Source organism: Ptychodera flava (genome assembly GCF_041260155.1).
Source record: "Ptychodera flava strain L36383 chromosome 23 unlocalized genomic scaffold, AS_Pfla_20210202 Scaffold_24__1_contigs__length_23054250_pilon, whole genome shotgun sequence".
Classification (NCBI taxonomy): domain Eukaryota; kingdom Metazoa; phylum Hemichordata; class Enteropneusta; family Ptychoderidae; genus Ptychodera; species Ptychodera flava.
In genome coordinates, this window is record NW_027248278.1 from 14,685,442 (window position 1) to 14,700,105 (window position 14,664).

Below are 14,664 nucleotides of genomic sequence, written 5' to 3' on the forward strand. Positions count from 1 at the left end.
TTGCATATTTAATGAACTTTGTAATTGGTGACATTACTCTAAAATTACAGGATTAAATTAAATGAAACGTGCTGCAAATGTTGATCTGATGGATATCTTATTGTCCCATGAAGCATTGAGCAGTGTCAAGTTAATTAACAGCTCATTTGCATATTAAATAAAGTTTTGTAATTAGTGATTTAAATATGAGAGTACTGTGCAATGTTGAAAAAAACCTGCTCCTTATAGTGATAACATATATCTTATTGTTCTGTGAAGCGCACTACTATTAATGAACCTGTTGTAAAACACGTGAGCATATTCAGTTCATATCTGGTTTAAAGTACATTCGATACGATCGTATGAGCTATTGACAAATGCCGGCTCACCTCACAGTTCGGTTATATCACCATAATTATTAACCATTTTTACATCTGAGAGTACTCCTATGCTTGAGAACAGTAATGATAAGCTTTACAAATTTGCTGATGATAAGGCTTTAGCTGGCCTCACTATAGCAGATCAGGACACAATCTATAAGCAAGTGTGTGAGCAGATTGGTTACATGGTGTGATTGTAGTTTCTGTATGTAAAGAAAACAAAAAAAATAAAAATTGATTTCAGGAAAGAAACTTAAATGAGTCCACCTTCGTTAAAAAACCACGTGTACGGAGGTTGAAAGGATAAACAGTTATAATATCTTGGGAACTTTCTTACAAATGGTTTCTTGTGATGACGGCCACATTGATATGTCGAATCGTAAATGTCAACAAAGATTGTTTTTCCTACGAAATTCAGTTGCATAAATTTAAAGTATCAGGGAAGCGTTGATCATCTATTTTACAGATCACTGGTTGATTCTATCATTTTGTCATTGTATTTCCTGCAGGGTTTATATATCGCCTATTGTGGTGAAATCAGATAAAGATCGTAGCAGTTAGTAATATTCTAGGCATACCATTGCCTTGTTTTGATGACATGTACATGAGGTCAATGAAAAACGAATCAAGGACTATAATGTCTGACAAAGCTAATCCGCTGCATACAATTTTTTTAAATGAGGTCTGGTCCAGATATCACTCCATTAGGTGCGGCACGAACATATTTAAAACGACTTTTGTGCCCTTGGCAGTTAGGATTCCTGACCAAATGTCTACGAGGTGAAAGTCGCATCGTGGAGACGGCTAATGTCACAGTTATTTCAAATTTCATGGAAAAAGTATGGTACCGCCAGAAAATGAACCGTCTAATAAACAGAGACTGGTTCTAGATGGATTACTCTCTTTTATTGACTCGCCAGTTTCTTTCCGTGATTGGGAGATTGGGTAACTACCCAGATATTTGTAAATGCAGCGATTTGGTCTGGTGGTAATATGTGTTTAACAAACAACCCGGTACTGTTTTACAATGTTAATGTTTTTCCTGTTTTATAGTAGCCAGAATACGAAGCTCTCCTACTGATTCCGGAAGTTTGTATGCAGTGTTCCTTCAAAAACGGTTTATAGAGTATTGAGCCCGATACCGTTTTCATTTGCTGATATCTTATCAAACAACTCGACAACATATCAGAAAGCCGAAAAACATCTCCAGTTACTCAAGTTTTTACGTCCCTCCTTGTTTCTTTATCCGCACGTCAGTGTCTTTTGTACTGAACAATGTAAAATCGTATCGCGCAGTTACCTCCATGATCGTACTTTGAGTGTTCGCATTTCAAAGCTTGCTCTATTTGAGCATAGACCCTGGAGGGTCTATGATTTCAGCGACTGACACAGTGACAATGCCATTTCCAAAATGTGAATGAGAGATCGACCGATGCAAAATAGACGACGTGGAGCAAAGCCAGCGTGAAAAGAACTGACAACGCTGTCCGGTGCGGCAGGCTTATGATTAGCTGACCACAAGTAAAATTGACAGTTATGGCTACTTATTAAATTTGACCGCAGTTTGGGCTGTTTCACCTTTTGTGAATTGAAATATCTTCCGATGTAACAATATTGCCATCATTGACAAGCGACGATGTAACTGAGCTGTCACGATCCCTATCCGATTTCCCCCGACGTTTGAATCGTGTCTATCCGAGTATGAATAATACCCTGTACCTATGGGTGACCGACCATTGCCGAACAATGCCGAAGATCAACCGAGTAACGTTCCCAGTATGGCAAAGCTGGGTAATCACGGTGAAAAAGGCTAGCGTTTTAAAACGTTTTCTTGCAGCGTTGTCGGACTAGGTCCGGTTCGTAGGCAAGCCATATTTGAGTCATGACGTCGCCATTGTTGCAAATTTTTTAACACGATCTTGTCGTCACTCACCCCAAAATCACGTCGTCAAACGTGCACTTGAAGAAGCAAGAATCAGCAAATCCAAAGAAACAATTGCCAGTCTTGCATTCGAAGACTATATCTCGGGCGAGTGAATGGCTATGTCGCTTTCAGATATAGTTGCAATAATGGCACCATCCTTGCCACAGTACAACTGCATCGCACAGGACTTCCAAAACACGGAAAACAAAGGATCGGCAGTTCCGATTGCAAATATGTCTCATGGTCTACTTCCTATGTTTTCTCTGAAACCGAGTAAATAGTCATTACAGGGCAATCACCTCCTCCAAAAGGGCCGTTCTGACACAGCATTTAACAACGTTGTGAACGCCGTTGTTATGGTAAACAACGACGAAAACCACGTGTGAGAACAGTTAACGACGGTGCTGCGACGGCGTCGATCTACGGCGTCGAATTTCGTCAGACCTGCAACGGCGCGCCGACGCAAATTGTGTGTCAGAACGGTTAACGACGGTGTAAACGCCCTCTCGCGACGACTTTTGTCCAAAACATTACCTCTGACCTATCAGCTCGAGTGCACAGTACGCATAGCTGGACTCGACACGAACCATGGAAGACAACAGATCTCTCGCTCCCGTTCAATGCCCTCCAGCTTTCAGGGGAAATAACTGGTCGGAAGATGAAGTAGCCCTGGCGTCAATGCATTGTTTAAATGCTGAAGCAGCATGTACATGAAACGCATGGTCGATCGCCTACGGCGTTCTTGAAAATTTCTTGCGTACTCGTCATGGTCAAACTGAAGTACGTTGTGTCCATGTTGCTGGGCATTCCTGAGGCGACGATTGAACTGTTGAATCCGTCTGGATCGCATATGAAGGTGAAAATACAGGAGACACGCCGCTACAGTTGCGTCCTGGACATCCGCCATTGTTGTTTATATCCAACCTGTACTATAGACATATATTGAACGTAGAGGGCGCAAAACACCGGTGTTTTCCTCAAAACACCGGAGGAAATTCCGTGTATGGACATAAGTAGAGATTAAGGGTTAATCCACAGGTGTTTACCAATCAAAACCGTTAGTTACCGGCGGCGTTGGTTTGGCTAGTGGGAACACAGTAAAAAAGAGAACTACCGTAAACGCATGTCTTTATGCTTATCAGATTAATTCCATTATATTACCATGCCCCGCCTGTCGCATTTTGATTGGTCGAGCTGAACCACGTGACTGACCACAAATACACAATAATGGTCTGTTTACATGCCCGTGAATATGAATAATAAGATTAACAACTCAAAGTATCGTAACTTTACAGCTCAAACGTAAATCATAATCAATCACACAATAAAATGGAGCACTTGTGGGCCAAGTTGAGATACTTTTTTCTGAAAATATCTCCGGATTTGCCAATATTTTACAGCGCGCGTGACAGTGCGTCGCATATTGCTCAGTTCTGGGGCCGCCAAGTTGTCGTTCGCTCCGAAAATTTTCGCAAATTTTGACGGTTTTCTCCGGTTAGTTGATAATATAATGGAAATAACAGACTCCGCTCTGACCATTAACGTTTATTTATGGGCGCGGGCTCGAGGAAAGCCAAATTTACGGGCTCGGCAAGCCTCACCTGTTAATTTTGGCTTTCCTCTCGCTCTTGCCCATAAATAAATGTCAATGGTCAGCGCGTCGCCCGTTATTTCTATAATCATAACGCCAACCAAAACTTTTATGAATAGGCACAAATCTGAAACGGGGATTTGTAAAAATCGCCTTTTTTACAAAAGAACTGTACTCAAATTTTACAAAGCGTTGTGAATTTCGGAATAAAGTTGAAAATTTACTTTGGGAATTTAAATGAATGGATTGCTTCGGTTAGGTGTGTCGCTTTGATCTTGTTTGCTGTGCAATCTAGTGTTTTAATATGGACAGCACTAGTGAGGAGAGAAATTTTGCGTCAGTTTTGGGCCTTGTGATTTGGTACTGCTGATCAGTCGACCAAGCTCATTCATATTGCAGACGCATTTGTTGTGTACTTGGCATTTTTTCCAGCATTTTAAATTAGATCTGTGGTGTGATCATTGTAAAGTTGTGTATTTTGTGCGTGTCGGCACTTGTGTGCAAGGGCCATGGTCCTTCTATCGTGCAAGGGCGAATCAGAAATAGATAAGATTTTAATAAAAAGATCAGTCAACCTTCCGCCGATCCAGCTGATGAAGCTGCAGGTGTGAACAACGAACTATTTGGCCATCTATTGTTTAACTGGGCACTTGTCACCAATACTTGCCTTCTTTTGCCATGAAAGTAAATAGCCACTCACATGAATGACCGCTTGTAGAAATCGCAAAAATCACATGCACAGATACCGATACCTTAGCATGTTACTAGATTAGTGAGTGTCGTTATGCTAGCAAGTAATTAACTTTTACATATACAAAGTTTCAACTGAATTTTGATGTAAATGGGTTACAAGTATTTCATTCAAAGTTACCGACTTGCCCTATCCGATGCATAAACTTAGCTTAATCATAGCGGTTCAGGGACATTTAAGCCACGTCGTATACGCCTGGCTATGAAGCGGATAAGCTGACGGTTAAGTAACGTATCACAAGGTAAACATCCGACGGTTCTCTTCATGTCAAGTCAGATCAGCCTCTGAACCGGTGACGAACCGTTGATAAACCGTTGCTAAACCGGTAGTGTAAACGGCTGATTTCATGGAGTGCTATTTTGTATATCGGGGCGAGGCCTTGTAATGCAATAAATAGCCAGTCATAGAATGGTCATAGCTCGTTTAACCCATCTTACCCTTATTATCAGAGGGGACCGTTGCGTATGAACACCAGTGGGCAGTTAACAGTGTGCTTTGGGAGTATTTGTATGTCTGATCAACTTATCCACTTCAAAGATCATGTACAGTTGGACAACTATGAGATTTGATATACATCCATAGAAATTGCGCAAAGCGGTGATGTATCCTATAGAAAGGATCATGGTTTATCTTAATATTTAAAAAAAATCAGATCTAGCCCAGGCAGAAGAGTGCTATTTTTATATGCTTGAACTGACATCATTGGTGAGCGACGTCACAACCAGAACATACTGCTCACGCTGTAGGCAAAATGATTCTATTCCGATTACAGTTCAGACCACTGTGTCAAATGTTCCGTATCTATCTAAATCCACTGGAATATAGTTCAGTGGATTCTACCACTATACGGGGGAATTCATAAGGGAATCAATTGCTATCCAGTTTAGAGAATATAGTGGTAGAATACACAATGGATTCTATAAGTATCCAGTTACACACTAACAGGAACACATCTCGTAATCCTCTATTGATATTGCTGGATTCCCTGACCATAATGCATTGCAGATCTATTTGGATGTGAGAAGTGCAGTTACAGAAAATACACTTCTATATCCATTATGGATACTGTTGAATTATATTACAATGATTAATGCACTGCATACACAAATATGTTAGCGGGTCCCCGAACTTGATAAAATGAGATAGGATATTGTCAAAGCTTGGAACTGCGAAAACCAATGCTTGAAAACAAGCATGCAGTTATTATATTATAACTACGAGCATGCACCCTGATAAAAATGCAACAAATGCTACTGACTAGGTAACTCCTTTATGGCATCGGTCCCACTAAATACTCCCTGTACATACCGGGGGAATATGGGGAGCCACCCGGTGCAGAAGTTGGCCCAAATGCAACTATTTTAGCCCAAATCTACTCGATCGAACTGAAGTCAAGCACCACTGGAAAAGAATTGTAACATGTTTCATAAGGTAAAACAAACAACTGTTCGTTATGATAACGTGGGAGAAAGTGCCAGATAAAAATAAAACTGAGTTGTCAAAGTGTAGATCAGGCCCAGATCACTCAGCTTTATCATGGCCGTGGTGTAATCGACCTAATGGCTTCTTCAAATGTCCCGGAGAATTTCTGAAAATCACCGTTTTTGAAACTTTCCTTTGACATCAAAACAGTGCGATCGGAATTCGTCCGACCATCGCGACGTCAGCACTCCAAGTGAAAAACAAATGATGGAAGATAACTTTTTTCCAAAATGCAGTAAAGCCACTGAAATGACAAATTATGCAACAAAGGTAGATCCTGGGTACGCTTTTCCCGCAGAGGAAGTCCTTCAAATGTTTCAAATCTAGCGAACAGATGGTTAATACATAAGGTGAGCCAAACGGTTTTTCATTGTACAAATCGTGTCAATGAAAGGCTATCGGTCAAATATGCTATCAGACATCGCTGTCTCAGCTGACCATTGTGTCAGGAAACTCTCGAAACAATCATGAAAAAAAATATTAGCGATGTTGTAATTTATGGTACATTGTGTATGGTGCGAGTACTGTCAAAGAGGTAAAACGATGAAGGGGTGACATTTCGGGCTTTCTCCAAACAGTCGGTTTTCACTGAAAAAACAGCCTGTTATTTTAGAGGCGGTGAAGATCGCCCTGGTCCCCTGCTTCAAGCCATCTTCGACGGTTTTGCTCCGCACCGAAAAATGACGCATCAGCAATATAGTATTTGCATCAAAGCGCGTGTTTGCATGAATTTCCGGTCCCAAGCCACGCGCCAGTAGCATATTTGTAAAGGCACTGCTCGCGATACCTGGGATCGCCTTTGTTCTAGTCTGTAAGAGGATTATGGAGGTGAGATAGCCTTTTGTTTTCCATTGACATTGTAAACTGGTGGGTAAATTTTCTGATGAGACAATCTGGTGCGAACGCATGCCTTTAAGGTCTTGTTGTAGGAAAAGGATCAACAAAACGTAGCTAAACTTCTGTAAGGCGAAACTACATTCTAACGCCTCCCCATGATGATAAACAAATAAATGAACAATATCTGATTGGTGAGACAAGTGACGTTACATGACCCCAAAATCTTTCAAGTAGTTAAAGATAAATTCTCAGAACCAGATGTCACAGGTCTCCAATAGTCCCACCCTTGGGTGCGCTTGTTAGTATCTGCTCAAAAGTTTTAAAACCTCTGTTGTCTGCCTCGGAATCCAAAGTTACGCAATTGTGTGATTTGCTAATTTTATGGCCATTCAACTTTGTGGGGTGACGGTAGTTATTCGAGTCATAGTAAAGTTCCATGGCCTGGAGTCTAAGGGCGTAATGCAGCGTTAAAGTTGTCCGTACTTAAGTGACAGTTGAAAGCACGCTAAATTATCAGGTTCGGCTAGCCAACGGAGCTGTTCACGGGAATCCTTTTATTTTTTGAGGACAGTGGATTTTTTTAGGGCAGTGAAACAATATTTTAACTGGTGTGTGGCAGATTTTGTTTGTGGGCTGGGTAAAATCACATGATTGGCGTTGGGAACGGGTTATTAACGACTGGCGAGAGGAAATTGCTCGTAAACTTGTACAGGACAATAACTTTTACGATATACGGCGGAAACGCAGTGATGTGTCTCGCGGTAGCTAAAGAGTACACCAACAACCGCACACTATCAAAAATACAGGCCAAACGCAATAAAATTAAGGAGAGCTGATGTACAGAGTCTTTCATCTGTTTATAATACGAATAAAATTAATTATGATGATTCAAAGTTCTCTGATGGACAGGGGATAATCAATTTGTTTGTCATCGGACACGGAAGCTTACCTTATGGAGGAAAGCGGAATAAATATATCAAGGACGTCAAATTGAATTTAGTAAGGGATATGCAGCAGAATTTTTCCTAGGGACGGCACCCAGTGAAGACCTGTTGCCCTTTGAACTTAAAATTGGTCAGTTAACATCTCTAGTCCTATTTAATATGTTCTGTCATGGCAAGGAAACTTTTTTTAAAATGAAGTGCTCGTTGGCTGGCCCTGATTTATGTGTTTTATATAACATTATTACCTATGAAGGAAACGGAGTTCAGAAATTATCAACATAATAATAAACTGATCAGAATTGCGTCGGATCGATATTCACTCCGGCTATTTTTTGGTATTGGTTGAACAGAGTTGTTTATAAAAATACGATGTTGCAATTTCCATTCCAGTTTAGTGTGTTCATGTGTGTATGTTCTTACAGTTGGGTCAAACCTTAGTCCCTCCATAGGGACTATGATCAAAACAATTTTTAAATTGCGTTTACGTTTAGCATTTTTGATCATATATAACCAATTGCATCACCAAATAATCATCTCAATCCCAGAAAATGCGATTTTATCCAGACTTTATAGGCATTTCTTCTTGTCCCTTCAACTGCTCTTGTCGACGCTCGTACTGAGGATGCAACCAGCTTTCATTTCAGTTGATACAGTTACGCAACTGACGCCTTTGTTTCATGTTACAGGGCTATCCCATGCCGCTTCCCTAAGGACTCAAACTGCAATACTGGACAATTTTGACGACTGATACCTATCATATAGTTCAACTCTCCCCCCATTGTTATATATAAATCTTTCCCTGTCATTTAAAAACAATCCCGTGGGTAAGGTTGAAAACAAACAATTAGGCCAAGAGCAGAAAAAAAACTTTTGTTTTTTCATCCTTGACATCTTCCAAAACTGATGCGCTGACGCAGATTGCTTTTCATTTTGTCTATTATTTTGTTTATTCTTCAATCATGTACTCAGCTTGGTAATCAAAACTGTGCTGGCGGTGGTACTAGACCGTTAGTCTGGTTCCCTGTCCCGTTTTCCCAGGTAGAGGGCGTGGGGAAAAAGGGGTTAGGTACCGGATATCCGTCTTGAACAGAATTTTGTTCAAGATGGCGGAGGTTAGTCACCTGACAGAACATGCTACCACAAATATGGCTGCTACCATGAAAACATCGGTCAAGAATCAACTGGATCAGTAAACCTGCTTCCTTAGTTCGAACACTGGTATCCAAACCTAATACATTTGCACAGGAGACGGGGAACATAAAGTGAAAGGATTAATCCAGAAGTACGGGGAAATAGAAAGTGTTTGATTCGTTTATTGCATTTCAAGGCCTCCGGCCCATCTGCAGAGGAGTTACACATAAAAAAAATGCAAATAAATTAAAACTTTTAAAAATTTACAATACAAAAATAAACCAATCCGTAATTAACGATTTCTAAATTTAGAATTGTCTACATTTAATTTACGAAGTATTTCTCTTCGCAACTGAAAAGCTTTAAATAGAAAAATACCAAACTTACGTAATACACGTTCATCGGTAGAATGAACATGACAGCCCTGCGCCCACACAGAACTTGACGGGGCTCAGAGTGTCGTTTGGGCCTGAAACGACGTTCTGGGCCCCGTCTATTAGTTATGCATAGTTTACTTTACTACTTTAATTGGAGGCGCACTTGACACCTTTTGATCGTCTCAGCAAACGATCGGCTGTTCCAGTTATACGGTAACCATCCGACTAAGACTTATCAAGTGCAGCGCCACTGCCAGTCGCGACGCATCGACGGCCACTTTCACCTAACTACATATCCATGACATCATCAGCAGATTTGTATAAAGTGTGAAAGAGGCTCCCCACCTAATTATCCAAAATGTTTTTGTGTCGAGTTTGTGTTTGGTTCGTTTCAAAAATGTGTTCCTACATTCTTACCCGATTGTTTGTGTTAATAAAAAAATGTTTGTTTTGCCTCGGATATATGTAGGGAAGTTTGGATTAGTGTGTACGGTAATGTTTTGTTTGTGTGGGGAAAGCTTATGGCGAGACGCAGCCGGACCTATGGTGTTACAAAGTTGATAGAGTGGCCCTTTGACGCTTGCATTTCGAAACCCGAGTGGTTTCTCATCAGTCGCAATGTAGATTCTTTCCTAAGTTTGTGTTTGTTAATATTTATTTTTATGTGTTTGTGAATATTTATTTTAATGTGTTTTAGGGTCTCGTTGTGAGTCCATTTGGTGGTCTGGTTTGTTTGTTTTGTGTTTCTTTGCTTCTGTGAATTTTGTTTTGACTAGTTGGGGGACATTTGTTTTATCAATTTCTTGTATGAAGTTTGTTGTATCTTTTAAATACGTTGGTTGTTGCTGGACCAATTGTTTTATGAAGTAATCTAAGAATTCTGAGATTCTGTTAGTTGGACTAGAGCAGCCGCTAATTATTGGTCTCCCTGCAAACGTTGAGTTTTCGGGCGGCGGTTTGTGAATTTTAGGTAGTAGGCCTAAGTACCACTGCGGGGTACGGAATTTTATTTTCTTTGGATCGAGATACTTATAAGTATCATGGTCGATGTGTTTTTTCTCGTACATTTTGTTTAATAGTTCGTGTACTTTGTTTACTGTTTGTTCTGTGTCGTCATTGTCTAGTTGTGTATAATACTGGGTGTTGTGTAATTGTCTTTCGCATTTCGCATTCGTGTACGTAATCTTTTGTGTTTACAATAACGATGCCTCGACCCTTGTCGAAGGGTTTTATTGTAATTAGCCTATTGTTTGTAAGCTTGTTTATCGCGATTCTTTGAGCACGCGGCATGTTCTGTTTCTTGTTTGAAAGGGTATCTCTAGAAGTGCGAGTTTTATCGCTTCTAGATAGCTTTCGAGTTTTGTGTTTTCTGTTGTTCGAGGAGTCCAGTTTGACTTTTTTTTTGCCGACCAGCCATCAAACCCAACTAGATACGTGCATGTCCCTTCGTTTTGAATCACTTCCTTCACAATGCCTTTGGACCACCAGTATTACCATCGTCAAGAGCTTCTACCTTACAGCCAAGCGCGAAACCTTCCATGTTGTCTCAGCCGATGCTATGCAGTTGTAATACTGATCACTTGTGTATAGCTGAGACTATACTACTGTTAAAAAGAAGTTTTAACACCTCACCAGCACGAGGGGCCATACAAAATTATCGGAAGAGCCCTTTAGACCAACCAGGTACAAGTTTCCCGAAAGGTGTCAAGTACATAGGACTAACCCAACATGTAAGGAAAAACAGCAGGAACAATGAAATTGGTTGATAAGCCATAATCCCAAATTGGTCAATTTTTGTGTGGGCGCGGGGCTGGAATGACGTAATAAACGCTGAAACTTACTTATATTTGGATGAATACAGATATCTTAAGATAATTTTGATCTGATATTATGATAAGTGGGACATTCCAACAAAAAATGAAATTCACCTTCGACTGTTAGATTTACATATTTGACAAAGTCTTTCAGTTGAAGCTAAACCAACATGTCTACCTTTTTCTATTTTAAAAGGAAGGCATGAACAACGGAAACATGCTATTGTTTGGTGGATTTACATTTAATATTTAAAGAAATGTATTTCTCTGGTTCAAGGGCGCTCTTAAGCTCAATGTATGTACGCATTTTATGTTCTTTTATAATGTCTCCTACGGGGAAACAGAGATGATTGAAGGCAAGCTTTGTTGGAACTGTGAACGACGATTGATTTCGATGGATAGAATGGTAATGCCAAGCATCATGTCGACGTTCTAAAATTATCAAAAGGTGTGCTAAATCCCCATTTTGTGGTACAAACAAAAAGTTTGTGTCAAGTAAGCCTTAAAGTGCGAAACCCCCGAAAAAGCTGCAAGGGTTACTTTCATCCAATCACAGCTTGTTTTATTTTTTACCCAATAGCGTCCATGTTTACATTTGCCGGTACCTGACCCCCTTTTCCCCACGCCCTCTACCGGGGAAAACAGGTCAGGGAACGAGAATACTAGACCGTCTAACTCCCACGAAATTCAACACGCATGCGCGTATGTTCCAGTTCGAGTAGTCTGGTTCCCTTACCCATTTCCCCGGTAGAGGGCGTGGGGAAATATAGGTTCAGACATGATTGTCAACATGTGCAACTATTTTGGGAAGCATTTTTCATGTTATTGGGACAAAAATTAAAATTGAGAGTAAGACCAAAAATATGGCAGATCATACTAGGTGATCCCAAATTTCTAGTATTGTGAATTTCCTACTGCTTATTGGTAAAAGGTACATTTATATTTGTCGTTGTAAAAAGACCTTGCCTAACTTTACAGCATACAAAAGATTTGTGAACTCTATACAAAAAACTGAGTATCACATTGCCTTGAGAAAAGATAAAATTTTTGCCCATAATAAAAAGTTGAGAATTTACAGTACTAATATCCACCGATACCCTAGCACAACAGACATACACAGTAATGATGTATGATCACTACTTTATTGATTTCTGTAATGTCTTTTTTTTTTCTCAGATTTAATGAGACATGTATTTGAAGGTTTTGATAACTCCAATAAAAAACGTTAAAAAATAAAAATAGAAGGTCAGGTACCGGCTAATGTAAACATGGACGCTATTGGGTTAAAATAAAACAAGCTGTGATTGGATGAAAGTAACACTTGTAACGTTTTCTCATCTTTCTTGGGTTTCGCACTTTCAGGCTCACTTGACACCAACTTCTTGTTTGTACCACAAAGCCGTGGAGGTAGAAAGAAAGACTTTCTAGCTCCATGATTTAGCCACTGTGATTTAGCACACCTTTTAATGCTTTTAGAACTTCGACATGATGCCTGGCATTTTTCACGAAATTCGGACACCATTCTATCCATCGAAATCAATCGTCGTTCACAGTTCCAACAAAGTTTGTTTTCAATTAGCTGTGATATCGCAGCAGTACTTGTGGCGTGTATCAAACGTGCTCGGGTCATTGGGGTCACTCAACAGTCGGCGATGACCTCAATGACCCTAGCGCGTTCGATACACGCAACAAGTACTGCTGCGATAGCACAGCCAGCCTTCAATCATCTCTATTTCCCCCTACTTCTGGATTAATCCTTTCAGTTTATGTTTCCCTCTCGTGTGCCAATGTTTTTGTTTCGGATACCAGTGTTCGAACATAATTCTGATCCAGTCGAATTTTGACCGGCGTTTTCATGACAGCAGCCATATTTGTTGCAGCATGTTCTGTCAGGTGACTAACCTCAGCCATCTTGAACAAAATTCTGTTCAAGATGGCTACCCGGTACCTGACCCTATATTTCCCCACGCCCTCTACCGGGGAAATGGGTCAGGGAACCAGACTACAGTTCGAGTTTAAAGGTTAGGGGGTCATGTGCGTATCATTTCAGTCTGTGACTTTCGCACGAGACAAACGTTTATACGACCATTGGACGTCAGTTTTTTCCGAAACCAGAACACTCATTCCAGCCCCGCGCCCACACAAAAATTGACCAATTTGGGATTATGGCTTATCAACCATTTCATTGTTCCTGCTGTTTTTCCTTAAATGTTTGGTTAGTCCTATGTACTTGACACCTTTCGGGAAACTTGTACCTGGTTGGTCTAAAGGGCTCTTCCGATAATTTTTTATGACCCCTCGTGCTGGTGAGGTGTTAAACTTCTTTTTAACAGTAGTATAGTCTCAGCTATACACAAGTGATCAGTATTACAAGATGATCAGTATTACAACTGCATAGCATCGTTGAGACACCATGGAAGGTAAAGAGTGTGAAAGAGGCTCCCCACCTAACTATCCAAAATGTTTTTGTGTCGAGTTTGTGTTTGATTCGTTTCAAAAATGTGTTCCTACATTCTTATCCGATTGTTTGTGTTAATAAAAATGTTTGTTTCGCCTCGGATATTTGTAGGGAAGTTTGGATTAGTGTGTACGGTAATGTATTGTTTGTGTGGGGAAAGCTTATGGCGAGACGCAGCCGGACCTATTGTGTTACAAAGTTGATAGAGTGGCCCTTTGACGCTTGCGTTTCGAAACCCGAGTGTGGTTTCTCATCAGTCGCAGTGTAGATTCTTTCCTTAGTTTGTGTTTGTGAAAAATTATTTTAATGCATTTTAGTGGTCTTGCTCTTCGAGTAGCGAGGCAAGTATATTAATGTTTGGGGCTCGTTGTGAGTCCGTTTGGTGGTTCAGTTTGTTTGTTCTATGTTTCTTTACTTCAGTAAATTTTGTTTTGATTAGGGTGTCTTTTAGATTTTTGCCGAGGTTTGTGAATTTTTAGGCAATAAGTACCACTGCGGGGTACGGATTTTATGTTTTCTGGATCAAGATAAAAGTATCATGATCGATGTGTTTGTTCTCGTGCATTTTGTTTAATAGTTGGTGTACTTTGTTTACTGTTTGTTCTGTGTCGTCACTGGCTAGTTGTGTATAATACTTAGTGTTGCGTAATTGCCTTTCGCATTCGTGTATGTAATCTTTTGTGTTGACAAAGAGGAATACCCGACCCTTGTCGAAAGGTTTTTATGGTAATTTGTCTACTGTTTGCAAGCTGGTTTATGGCGATTCTTTGGGCACGCGACATGTTTCCTTGTTTGAAAGGGTATCTCTAAAAGTGCGAGTTTAGCAGCTTCAGATAGCTTTCAGGTTTTTGTATTTTTTGCTGTTCGTGGAGTCCAATTTGACTTTTCTTTGATTTGGTGTTGTTGCGATTGTTTGTGTCTCATGATGTAGCATAGTCACATTTTACGACTATATTTGTTGAAATCCTGAGGTGGTTTCAATCTGTTTGGTTTTGT